This window comes from Tiliqua scincoides, chromosome 2 (assembly GCF_035046505.1).
Source record: "Tiliqua scincoides isolate rTilSci1 chromosome 2, rTilSci1.hap2, whole genome shotgun sequence".
In the NCBI taxonomy this organism is placed as follows: Eukaryota; Metazoa; Chordata; class Lepidosauria; order Squamata; family Scincidae; genus Tiliqua; species Tiliqua scincoides.
In genome coordinates, this window is record NC_089822.1 from 74,658,495 (window position 1) to 74,672,971 (window position 14,477).

Sequence of the window (14,477 nt, forward strand, 5' to 3'; positions counted from 1 at the left end):
GCCTGGGGGAGAGATGGGAGGTGGGTCTGCAGAGCTCTGCTCTGCAGGATCCAAGGCTCTCGTGTAGGGCTGCACACCCTACACAAGTGCCTTTACCTTACCGCCGACCAAGTGAGTAGCCCCATTGCAGGGCTGCTTACCTTACTCGGGGGAAGGGAACTAAAGTCCCCTTCTCCAGAGGCGCCCCCCGCAGTAGCTCGGGAGGCGCAGGATCCGGTGGCAGCCGTTCTTGGTGCCACTGAGCCTGGGTGCCCCAGGCAGCTCAGGATTTGGCTGTTAGACAGCACTGCCTTGGCCATCCCTGCACAACTGCCATCACTATATCTTGCTCCACCCATTCCATTCTTCCTGTGAAATTTAGAGACTGATGTCTCTCTTAACAGCTACCTAGATCATTAATTCAAGCGCAGAATAGACATAAAAGTTCTACTATGGATTATTAATTGTCCCATTAAATAAAGCTTTTGTTGTATTGATTTTTCAGGCTTCTGCCATCTCATGACTTCTACCATTTCCTTCCATGTGCCAACACTTTTGGTCATCCTCAGTATGTCCCAGTCAGTTTCTATACAGGTTTACTCAAAAATTAGTCTCACAGAGTTCAGTGGGGCTTATTTCCAGTTAAGTGTGCTGAATACTGCAGCCTTAATTTTGAAATGGAAAGGCCAGTCCATCGAATGGCGAAGGGAAGTTGCAAGTTAAAACCCAGGATGGCTCCACGCCAAATGATTTCCTCTTTGGCTCCACACTAGCCAATCAACATATAAATAACTTCCACTTATTTACTTCCAGCCCGAGTTATTTAAGACTTGAAAGACTCTCTCTCTCTCTCTCTCTCTCTCTCTCTCTCTCTCTCTCTCTCTCTCAAAGTATTTTAAACAGGCAAATTAATTTATTAGGGAACCAATTCTTTGTTCCAAAGGAAGATTGTTGGTTGTTGGAGCTCTGCTGGCGCAGGCATTACAGTTTAAGCCAGCATCCCAATATCAAGCAATAATGCAGACTTATTGTTTGGACTGTAGTGACTTAGCTCCAAAGAATTGGAGAGGGAGAGCAAAGGAAGCAAGAGCAGCTGCTTCTGGCTTATGAGATTGATCTCAAGAGGCAGCCTGTGAGGTGGTGAATTGCACACTGGAACAGATGCCTACAGCAGCAGGGGCATTACTAGTTATTATAATGGGGACAGGGTTTGGAATTTTGTTGGGGCTCAGTGTACTATATAACGATTGCTGCTTCGTCCCCAAAGCCCCAAGAAACTAAGAAGCTTCTAATCTAAGAGGGGATTAGTGAACTCACTTCATTAACCTTCTGCAAATGTTGCCTTCCCCCCCTCCCATCTTTATTTGGTGATGATGTGCTTACTGTATATATGTCGATGGGCTGCAATTTGCAGCCTGGAATTTTGTCTCTTAACCATACGCTGTGGAGAAAGCGTGGAGAGGGGTAAATGGAGCTCTTTCCCCCGAAGTCTAAATAGCCTTTGTTCCTCTTCAAAATGTTACTGTGCTTTCTCATGGAGAACTGAGAGAGGTAAAATCGACCAGTGAGTTGTTTTTTAGAGCATGGCTAGATTGAGAACAGGTTTCCAGTTCTGGTAGAACAAACGCTAGCTGTCTAGAGCAGTGGTTCTCACACATTTAGCCGGGACCCACTTTTTATAATGAGAATCTGTCAGGACCCACCCAAAGTGATGTCATGACTGGAAGTGACATCATCAAGCAGGAAACTTTTTAACAATCCTTGGTTGCAATCCTACCCACACTTACCCAGGAGTAAGTCCCATTTACTATCATTGTTAAAAGAATATACATAGTAGCTTGTTAAAAGTACAGCTCTGTAACATTTCCCCAAAAGCAGTCACATCGCATGGTAGTATCAAGTCTAACATGTTAAAAATAAAATATTGAAATGAATGAGGATCCACCTGAAATTCCCGATCCACAGTCTGAGAAACACTGGTCTAGAGCTCAAGTCAAAGTTAACAAATTAAAAAACAACAAGCTAGCTAGATGATAACCTGGAATTGTTCCATTAGCCCTACTTACTCAGAGTTGGGAAATAAGTTCTTATCAAAACCAGAATGGGGTTGATAGGACTGAGAGGGGACAGGACTGGATATACAGTATGCCCTGAATGAACACATCAACTTAAAATTTAAATAGCTGGTGCAGACTTGAGTAGTCTCATTATGGCACTCTGGCCTTCCCTAGGAGAGGGGGACAAAGAGAAGATGCTGGCGGCTGCCCAAAGCCCATAGGATGCAGTGGCAGTAATTTTGACACTGCTGCTCCTCTGGGTGCCGGGCAGATCAAGTTTGGGTTATTAACTAGCTGCATCCCTTGCATCTGTTGCTAGATTGTTGCATATTGTGTGGGGCTCATTGCATGCACTGGATGTGCAATCATTTTGATATTCTGGTTAAAAGTAGCCTTCAGGGGCATTGCGTGTGTGTGGATAGATACACACATACACACACACACGCTCTCGCTCTCTCTCTTAATGACCACTATTTTCATGATTATTTATTTCCCCTCATGTTCAGGGACATTATTTCTTATGGTTATTGTTTTTTTTCTTCTTCCTAGAAGGATCCCAGCTAATAAGAGATCACACAGCAAATTCGATGATGCCACAATACCATTTAGTCCATCAGATTGATATAAGAACATAAGAACATAAGAACAGCCCCACTGGATCAGGCCATAGGCCCATCTAGTCCAGCTTCCTGTATCTCACAGCGGCCCACCAAATGCCCAGGGAGCACACCTGATAACAAGAGACCTCATCCTGGTGCGCTCCCTTGCATCTGGCATTCTGACTTAACCCATTCCTAAAATCAGGAGGTTGCGCATACACATCATGGCTTGTACCCCATAATGGATTTTTCCTCCAGAAACTTGTCCAATCCCCTTTTAAAGGCGTCTAAGCTAGACGCCAGCACCACATCCTGTGGCAAGGAGTTCCACAGACCGACCACGCGCTGAGTAAAGAAATATTTTCTTTTGTCTGTCCTAACCCGCCCAACACTCAATTTTAGTGGATGTCCCCTGGTTCTGGTATTATGTGAGAGTGTAAAGAGCATCTCCCTATCCACTCTGTCCATCCCCTGCATAATTTTGTATGTCTCAATCATGTCCCCCCTCAAGCGTCTCTTTTCTAGGCTGAAGAGGCCCAAACGCCGTAGCCTTTCCTCATAAGGAAGGTGCCCCAGCCCCGTAATCAGCTTAGTCGCTCTCTTTTGCACCTTTTCCATTTCCACTATGTCTTTTTTGAGATGCGGCGACCAGAACTGGACACAATACTCCAGGTGTGGCCTTACCATCGATTTGTACAACGGCATTATAATATTAGCCGTTTTGTTCTCAATACCCTTCCTAATGATCCCAAGCATAGAATTGGCCTTCTTCACTGAGGGCAATATCACTGAGGGCAAAGGAAGTAGATGTAAAGTGAGGGTGATGCTTCATGAACAAGCCACAGGGACGATCCCAATCAGTCAGACCCCAATAGTCCCCACTCTGCATAGATGCCGCCTTCAAAAAAAAGCCAAAGGGAGAGTGCCTTTTGATACTGCCTGGAATATCTGTGGAAATTGCACCCCCCCCCCCACACACACACTTTGAATCAGCTCTGATATTGATATTGCACTGGACATGCAGCACACCCTGCATAAACACATCAACTGTAAATTGGAGCAGGTATCAATCTTGCATTTGACAGTCTGTGACAACACACTGTCCTCCCTGAACAGGGAACATGAATTTTATCATTTACTGATGCAGACAGATTTTTCCAACAGCTGATAAAATTTACCACCACTTTGTATTGTTTTATTGTTTCCAGTGCTAAAGTGGCAAAGCGCAAAATTATTCTCATAAAAATTGGCTGCCATGTTTCAAATATCCTCCAATTTTATGGGCATGTAAATCCAGAGTGAAGTAGCTATAGGTAATGGTATATGAGAAATGCAGTGTTGTGTTTTTTTTCTTCCTAAAATAAAACAGCTCCAGAAGCCTCAGTTTAAGTTGTTGTGTAATTGCCGTATTGGCAAAGCAATTCCTGTCAGGTAATAAAGCTGGGGTTAATTTCAACCACAAAGCATCTTCTGACGCAAACGCTTTCTGCATTATGAATAGAATTCATTACAAATGTACCTTTTATTTTTTTAAAGGGGAAACAAATCATTCAGGATCTAAGCTTGATTTACTTGGAATAATTAATGGTGCTTTCAGATGCCTACTTTGAAATCATTGGCAATCTATGTCAAATTGACCTGGCCTGAAGCCTGAACTGCAAGAGCTCTTCTATGGCCCAAACTATGCGGTACATAAAAACCACTTGGAATGATGACCCTATGCTCCTTTTAAAAGAGGAAAACCCACTTCCTGAAGGAACAAAAGGAAGTGCAGTAGTGACAGATGAAAGATTTGCTTAAGCCTTTCCCCACAAAGTGGAAATAGATGGAGGGGAGGGGGAGAAGAATTTTGCACCCATCCACCAGTGTGCAGGCCAGATATTGATAGCAGCTTTTCTGGTATTAGAAACATAGAATCATAGAGTTGAACCTAAAAGATCACCTAGTCCAACCCCTTGACAGTACAGGTTGTCTATAACTACAATATCCCTCATAAATGACTATGGGCCCATTCCTATCCAGTTTTCCAGTGCTGGTGCAACTGTATCAATGGGGCATGCACTGCATCTTGTGGTGGGGCAGCAGTCACAGAGGCCTCTTAAGGTATGGGAATATTTGTTCCCTTACCATGGGGCTGCATTGTGGCTGCACAAGGACTGGAAAATTGGATAGGATTGGGCCCTATCTAGCCTCTGCTGAAAGGTATCTAAGGATGGGGAGTCTACACCATGAGGCAGAGTGTCACTGCTGAGCAGTTCCTATTATCAAGCACTTCTTCCTAATTGTTTCTGGTAGTGCTTTTTAAACACATGCAACCTGTGTGCATGATGTAAAAACATTTGTGTGCAGGGGATTCAATGTATTGCTCAATGGCACCTCTATGTAATTCAGAGGTGAAAGGAAAATGGTGGTGAAGGTGAAGGCGCACTAAAGTTTACTAGAAAATACTAGTTGTCTAGAAACAAAAAATAATGTTTCAGTTTATTAGAAACAAAAAGACTGAATAAGCTCCTTCGCTCTTAAATTACCACTAACAGACTCATGCAACTGAGCCTTAAGTAAGGCTATTAGAAGGAAAGGAGCAGAGGGTCAGGGAGGACAGCAGAACTCCTTAGAAAGGAAAGGGGCAAAACAAAATGGGAAAATATGGGGGAGAAGGGACATAGGGAGATGAGATGGGGTTCCCAGAAGAACCCAAAAGGAAGTTCAGGTGTTGGGGTGCCAGGAAGGACGATATAGGGGGAAAAGGAAGGATACAGGTGGTTCAGACAACGGCAAAAGTCTGTGACAGGGAATGGCTGTTTGTAGCCTGAACTGAGGATTACAGGCAAGGAATGAGCCAAGAAACAGGCTGTGAAAACACACTTCTCCCACTTGTAGTGGGGGACCTAAAGCCCAACCCTATGGGTCTCTGTGACAGAAGAACAAGCATTCTACTATTGCAAAAGGCCCTGCACCAACAGAAAAGCCCTCCAGCTGCAGATGCAGGTGGAGGGAGAATTGCCCAGTTCCCCACCTGCGTGACGTTCTGCACAGAGATTGGTGGTGGGCGGGGAATGACATTGCATTGTCATATGCAATGGAACGACTGGTGGAAAGGGTCCATCCCCATTATAGCCACATTCCTTGGCATTTCTAAATCAGGTAGAGGCCTCTAAGGCCTCTACAATGTTTTGGAACCACTGGCCTACATGATTTCTTTGCAGCAGTGGCTGCTTGGACAAATGAAGTCATTTGTATATCAGAGAGGTCAAGAGACTGTGGTATAAAAATATACTTTCAAATTAGTGTGCTAATAGGGTTTGGGCACATTCTGATACATTAACTTCATACTGATTCAAATGTCCTCAGAGGCAATCAGAGGTTTCTACAGTAACAAGGTTTATTTTACTGCAGCCTTTGTGAAACTAATAGGGCTAAAATATGTCTAAATTTAGAATAGGTGGCTTCCTTTCTTAGTCTTTGCCCTCATAGACAGAATGAGTTGTGTGTTTATATTTGACCTTCTTGTTCATTACTCTCTACCCTGAAGAACTTTCCAGAAAAGTAAAGTCACTCTTAAGGATTGATTCTAAGAGCCACTGCACCTGACCTGACAATGAGTATTCAGGACAGGGGCAATGATTGTTTCATCAGTGCAATGATAGTTCATCAATCTTGCCCTATGGTACTATGAGCTGACTCAGAATTGACACATGAGCTCAGTGTGGATTGAGGTTGCCACAATACCAGCAGCTGTTGCTACATGGTCCACTGGCAATGTGTTAAGGCTTAACCCTCAGTGTTTCTCAGACTGTGGGTTGGGACCCACTAGTTGGGTCACGAAACAATTTCAGGTGGGTCCCCATTCATTTCAATATTTTATTTTTAATAGTATGTTAGACTTGATGCTACCATGGTATGTGACTGCATTTGGGGAAATGTTACAGACCTGTACTTTGAACAAGCTACTATGTATATTCTTTTAACAATGATAGTAAATGGAACTTACTCCTGGGTAAGTGTGGGTAAGATTGCAGCCTAGGGGTGCAATCCTAACCCCTTATGTCAGTGCTTTCCAACACTGGCATAGCACTGCCAACGGGACATGTGCTGCATCCTGCAGTTGGGTATCACTCACGGAGGCCTCCTCAAAGTAAGGGAATGTTTGCTCCCTTACCTTGGAACTGCATTGCCCTTATGTCAGTGCTGGAAAGTACTGACATAAGGGGTTAGGATTGCACCCTAGGATTGTTAAAATTTTTCCTGCTTGATGATGTCACTTACGATCATGACATCACTTCCGGTGGGTCATGGAAAATCTCATTCTAAAAAGTGGGTCCTGGTGCTAAATGTGTGAGAACCACTGTATTAAGCTATTGCTTGCAATGTCTAGATGGACAGGACAGGACTGCAAGTAATCAGCCAAGTGGCATCTCAGAGGCATGCCAGATTGTGGTGAGGATAAAATTGATTAACTTCCATATATGTTGCCTTGAGCTCCTTGGAATAAGAGAAGGAGAGAAATACATATAATGGTTAGTCAAATTGATAATACAAGCCTATAACCCAGTTCTCTAGTAAGCAATGAAATTAGTATGTTTAGTATGAAATTATGCCAAAGAGGCAGTATGGCGAGACAGATGTTCCCATCCATCCCATGCTAGCCCTGATATACCTGCATTACACGGTACCCTTGCATGGTACAAGTAGGGCCAGGGAAATTAAGCAACCTGTATACCTGTCACCATCCAGCAATCTAGCAATCTTTCAGATAAAGCACAGTCAGCATAACCTGACACAATGTCTCTTCTTGAAGAAGGGGACTCAGAGTCCAATCCTATTCCCTGCCACACTATGCAGCTGCACATAAAGATGAGCACCGCATATTATGGTGGGAAGGAAGCCTGACAGCAAATGGGAGGTAAATAAAAACCATTTTTACTTAGCTCTGTGTAAGCCCTCTATGTAAGTGGACATAAGACACCTATTTTGGTGATGTATATCCAAGGAGGGAAAGGGAGTAGGGAGGTTTTATAATAAGGGGATATGATACGCAATTGCTGCTGCATCTACTCCCTCCTTCCCCTGACACCCCCCCATTTCCTCTGCTATTCCTCCCCCTCCCCACCCATGATCCGCCCCCCTGCATCAGCCTACCTACACCAGAGCAGATTGCTGGCCATGGCAGCGGGCCACTAATGTTGCAACCCCTTTTTGGTGGCAGTGCAAAAGTGGCTGCTGGTGGCATGCTCCACACATATTCAGCAGTGATTGTATTGGGTCCAAGATTCAAAAGTTCTTCCAGTACGTTGGAACTTCCACAGCCTGCTTTAGCTGGAGTCATGTAAACCAGTGATAGTTCCACTGTGGTGAATATAGACGAATAGATTTGCAGCACTAAAAGTACTAAGCAATGGTTAGGAAGTCTGCCCACTGAGCTAAGGCTTATTTTCTTACACCGTGGCATCTAGTTTACAGCACTGGGAGGCAGAGGCTGCAGTAATTGGAGAGTAAACATTTGCTTGGTGAAAGTAATTTTTTAGCAAAACCTCCATAAACTTCATTAACAAATCAGGCATTGCATTTTATGATTATCCTAAAAGCATAAAGAAGAGAGATGTCATTTGCTTAATGCGCTTTTCCTGAATTTTTCCGCATGAACAGCTTTGAATTCCTTACCTGCCCTACAATATGTACATGGTTTTTCCAGTGGAGTTTCAATTCAGAACAGACATTGAATCACCATCATTGGATAACCTTACTTAGCCCAAACATAATAATTTTGAATGGTATTTTTATGATATATTAACTCATACACTGTCCCTTTCTGTTACCAGAAAAAAATATCCTAAAGGAAGCATAAAAAAAACACAGATAATTCAAGATAGCAAACTTATCTAAGCAAAGATCATTGTAAGAGGTGGACAAAGAGTTTTTTGGTGCAATTAGTTTTGCAGTGCACTTTAAGGGTTATTATCCATTAATCGTTAGAGTATTGGCTGCCCTGCTGACAGAGTTTCTGTGCCAACTGATTTTATCTCTGCATTTTATAGGGGAAATTATTGCCTAATGACAATCCCTCAGTGCCTCTCTCCTCCTGCTTCCTATCATTTGGAAGTATTTACTAGTGCCAGTTCTGGCATTTCCCCGTTCATTCCCTCCAGAACCTCTTTGGGAAAGAGCATTCTGTCTCTCCTGACATGAAGTGTTTGTTGCTAGGAGCTCTTTCAAAGTCTGGAGGAGGATGGAAGGTACTATTCCAACCTAGTTAAGGCTTGCCAATAGAAGGGTCATTGAATTGAGGAAAGCGTCAGAAGGGCAGAATGACCAGTTGAAGTCCAGTCTCTGCTTTGCTTCCAACATTATGACACTCTGTAGGGAAATGTTATCTTGGAATTCCATTAAGCCCTCTCAATAGCAAATATAAACATTTTAACATAATACAGTAGGTTTTCTGTCACCATAAAAAGCATTAAGGGCCCAAACCTATCCAACTTTCCAGCACCGATGCAGTCGCAATCCAGCCCCAGGGTAAGAGAACAAGGAGGCAGAACTTGTTTGTAAAGAACTTGTTTGATGGAGGAGTGACCATGAGATATCACCAATTTACTCAAGATGGTGAAATAGAAAACAGAAAACAGATGGGGAAATCTCCAAAAGGACCTCTTAGAAAGAATAGGATGAATAGGTAACATAATGGCAAGTGTGATTCAGTATGGAAAAAAACATCAGTTTACAGCCCAATGCAATCCTGGATCTACTGCTGTAAGTCCTCACAATCTGCTGCTGTAAGTCCAGTTAAGCAGGCGTGAAAGACACCCCACTGTAATATGGTTGGGAGAAACCAGTGCAACCTGCCCGAGGCTCTGTGCACCTGCCAATGGTCCTAGATTCCCACTGAAACAAGTATGGTAGTGCAGGGGGCAGGCAGGAGATGGTTTAGGGAAGGATTGGGGCAGCAATTGAGCTGGGCAAGGGCACATTGCATTGTCAGCAGTGCACACCCAGACCATATGCCCCCTTCCCAGTCCAGACCTACTGGCAAAAGAGCTGGCACAGGTCCAAGGAGATCCATTGATGACCAGGCAGCCTACAGAGATGTAAGTAAAAAAAATATTTTTAATTGCCTCTCTCAGGATGTCTCGTCACTGCCCCCCCCCCCATCATTTCATGCAGTGCATGTACTGGCACTATGACTACAAGGCATCGACCAGTGGAGGATAAGATTGGCCATTAGTGCACAATGGTAGTGAAAAGGGAATGTTCAGTCATTAGGAAAGGCATTGAATATAAACTGGCCAGGACAACATTTTTATGGTGTGACAACATTAAGAATACTATGTGCAGTTATGAGCAATCCAATAAAGATATTGGAGAGGTGGAAAAGATATAGAAAAGTCCAGTCAAGAAGGTTGGAGCACCTTCCTTATGAAAAAAACAAAAAAAAACAAAAAACATCTACAGTATTTGGGGCATTTTAATTTAGGGAAAGACCAACTAACTGGGGACATGATAAGAAGATTATAAAATTATTCATGTTGCAGAGAAGGTGGAGAATTAAAGTCTCTTGTTATACCAGAGGTTCCCAAACACAGCATTGCAATGCCCTAGCCAGGGAAGTCCTCTGTCTGCCCCCTTAAGACATGGTGATTGGGAAAGCAGCAATGCGATCACCATGATTGCATCACTGCTAGGGGGCAAAGTGTTTTTGTTTTTACTTACCTATGGCAGCTCTGGTCCTCCAGAGGGCCCTGCAGACCCCTCTGCAGGGCTCCCTGCACCTCCAAACTGCTGAAAATAATGAAAAACACCACTTCCTGTTTTTATCACTAATAGTTTTTAGCCCCCCAAACTGCACTCTGCCACACTTCCCTGCTGGATGCTGTGCAATCACTTCTCTGATTCCCCAATCCCAGGGCTCCTAAGAATGAAACCTAGAAATACCACCTTTATCTTTCCAGACAAGTCAAATGGAAGAAAATAATAAGGACCAGTGGGGGTGACAACCCAGATTTCCAAACCAGAGGACCTGCTTTCCAGCAAGCTTCTAACTTGCCATCTCTTCTCTTAGAAATTAAACATCTGTGTAGTCACTTCAAAGACAAATTAAGGCTCCATTGTCTCCTTCTAATCGTGCAATCTGTTTGGTGCCCTCTGCACAGTCCATTCAACACGAGGAGCGTCTTTTACAAATAGCTCAGCAAGGAAGCAGTTAACACCCTGTCATCCTTTCCAACAGGTCATTGCTGTGCCAGTGCATTTCTTGGTTTGTTAAGCATCCTAATTTTCATTTCAAGATGCTACGTAAAGCATTCGCCGCTGGGCAGCAATTAGTTCATAATAAGGTCTTATGGCTGAAATATTGTCAGCAGCAAGGGAGAAGAAGCATGTTTAGTTCTGAATCTCCAGACTTCTCTCCCTGCAAAGGGATTGGCACACTCTCTCCCATTAGCATGCAGAGGTGGTGCATGGCCAATTTTGCCTCCATCTTTCGCCCTGCTTTTTACCACCAGGAATAGATTCATAAAGAGGCTTGTCAGAAATCTTGTATTTTAATTCTCTAATGATTTGTTTTTGATCTCTTCCTTTTGGTTTAATTGGTTTTGGATAGCCCTGTGACAGGGACACAGAAAAAAAGAATCTTTCCCCTCTTTCCCTGTCCATCCCTTCTTTGGCATCCAGTTCTAATCTAAAGTGCAATTTTGCCCCTGGGATCTGAAACCAGCACAGCTTTGATAGTGTTATTGATATCCACAACAGTCAATAGTCTTAGAAAAACCATCCGCTCGATCCACAATGCAGTTAAGCTGAGGTTACGTGAATTGAGTTGTTGAGATTTAATTGGTTTCAGTTCAAGGTTTGACATGGAGTCTGATTGACTCAGTGCCAATTTTACTCAGAAATGCCTGTTTTTTATTGCTTTATTGTGAGTGGGAAAGGAACTAATCATGAAGATAAAGCATTCCACCCTGAATGAAAGTGCCTGCCTCTTCCCCCAAAACCTGGAAGATATAACCTGGGGGCTAACCTCAATTGAACTGGTTGTGTTTCGACCTGCCAATGTAAGGCATAAACGTCTCCCAAAAGAGAAATACAAGAAAGCCCCATTTGTGTTCATAGGTAGCCATCACTTTCAGTTCTGGAAGCATACACTATGTGCATGTGACACTTTATTCTTGCTTCTATGATGTGAGGTTAGCTTGTTTTACTCAATCATGCCAAGGAGCAATCTTTTATTGCTACGGCTCTGACCGAGGGGAGCTTGAGCGCTGAACACAGCCCAAGTGTTGAGACATTCCAGGGGCAGTGTGGTTAGTTTAGTTTCCTGTTGTTGAAACTTGGAATCTGATGCTGGCACTACAACTGGGACCTGAGACTTGGCCAGTTTGCCTGGAAGGGACAAAAGAGTGTTAACAACTATTAGTGGCCCATGAAGCTCCCTAAATAGACACTTTCATTAGGACCCTAGGTACTGGAGAGCATGGACTGAGGTGAAGCATGTTTGGTAACTCATCCCCTGAAATTTTGGGTGGGCAGAAAAGATTACAAAGAACAAACTACAGGCTGGCAACTTGGGAGGTGGATAATGGTGCACTCCGGAGGAAGAAAGAGGCTGGATTTGATCTGAGTCCAAGACAAAAAGGAAACAAAAGGAGAGGCGAAGCCAAGAGCCCAGGCTGCTTTTAGGAGCAGAAATGCTTTGAAAACACATGTAACCTCTTGCTGCTTGTGAGAACAGTTCTGCTATACTGCCTCCATCCAATATATTTTTCAGTAAAGCAAATATTACAAAAACACCATAGGCCTCCAGTACTTTCTGCTCCAAAGAATGCCAGAATCCAGTCAAGTGCTTTGCCTGCTAGGAATGTTCTCACCCTTTGGATACTGGAGCATCAGCATGCAATACTATGAGTGAGAGACCACTAGAGACTTAAAGGTAGCTTCATAACTTCGACTTTAATGAGAAATATACAAGCAGTTCATGAATGGAGGCAAAAAATCAAGAGACCTCCACACAGCATGAGACCTTCCACACAAGTGGATCTGCTGCTCTGACACCCCCAGGAAGAGGATGCACCCCAAGATGCTTCACTTTCAGCCAGCTCACATCTCCCTGGTCCCTATTTCTTCAAAACGGCTGTCTTCTCCTCTCAGCTGAAGGTGTGTCACTGTCTCCAAGTTCTGATGCTCATTCAAATCACAGCCAGATCCTACAGTTCATCCTGGACTATTAACCAGCAAACTGCATAACAAAGGTACAATTGGCTGAGAGCTGTAACAATACTTTCTAGGCCAGCTATTTTCAACCACTGTGCCGTGGCACACTGGTGTGCGGCGAATGGTCTGTAGGTGTGCCGCTGGATTTGGGGGGAGGGTCATTTATTAGTAGGGCCATAGGCCATGTGAGCCTTCCTCCAACAGCATGGTGTGACTTGTCAATTGTTAAAAGACTGATGGTGTGCCTTGACAGTTTTACTACTTTGTCAGTGTGCCGTGAGATAAAAAAGGTTGAAAATCACTGTTCTAGGCAATCTTTTGTTATATCCTTGGCTCTCTCTCTCTCTCTCACTCACTCACTCACTCACACACACACACACACATGCACAAGCAGAGAGAGAGAGAGAGAACTTGAATCAGCAGCACAACACAAGAAGCATGTAAGCTGCTAGTGCTTGTATTTTGTCTGCATTGTAGCCAGGAACAATGTTAGCAGAGTAAAGCAACCCAAAGGCACAGCTGCTTTATTCCACATCCTTGCTGATTTGTGCAAGTTTATGAAACACCAACAGTTGGTCTGTGCTCGTAAAGGACATTTGAATAGATGTTTCTAATTTCTACTGGCAGTGCTTTCCTGCATTCTGACCTTCTAAAAACAAGTCTTTAGAGGGGAGAGAGGGTCGGTGGAATCTTTATATTGCCCATTGATGGTATATTTTGGCTGAATTGGGATATGTGAAGACTTTTTCTAATTATAATGTTCTGCTCAAGGAAATCATACCCACATTTAGTTATTGTATAGTAATGGTTGGAAATTCTGAAATATGAATGTGGTAGATCAAAACTAACAAAAGATTGATTTTTTTGCAAGTATATTTAACATTTTTGTTCTCCTAAAATCTTATTTGCCTTTTTAATTCCAACATCATATGCCTATTTGCAGTGGCATAGCTAGAGGGGGTGCAAAGCACTAAGTTTTGCAGGGAGGGACCGCTTGCACGTTGCGGTGAGGCTCCCTGCAAAACTTAGTGCTTTGCAGCCTCTCTAGCTATGCCACTGCCTATTTGCAAATTCAGCTGATAAATTTTGCAAAAAAGAGTTAAGGGCCTGGTCCTAAATATGTTATTGCTGGTGTCCCCAGGCCTCTGAATGGCAAAGCTAGTGGTTGCTGGAGGCCAATGCATAGCACAGCCATAAGCAGCTTCCTCCATCTTTACTTTTCTGGAATCCTCACAATACCCCCCATTCCATTTGTCTAGCGGCCCAATCCTATGGAATATTTACAGCAGCTGATCTCACAGTCTGCCATTGTAAAGGCCGCGGCAGCACTGTAAATGATGCACTGTTGCTGTGCATGTTGGAGATGCCAGCACAAACAGCTAGCAGTTCCACACACCCACCAGTGATAGACCCAGCCCCACCAGAGGTGGGTAGACTGGGCCCCAGAGCCCCCTCTGCTGCAGCCGGTGGAGGGGGGGACACTTCAGAAATAAATAAGATTGCCATGCCTGTGGGGGTTAGGCCCCTAGATGGGTAGACCGAGCCTGTGGACAAAAAGACCAACTCAAACCAGGAGGCCACATTGGGAAGCCCAGTAGACATGTGCTCTGGAGAGTTTTCCATCCATCACCTCTCTCCCTGC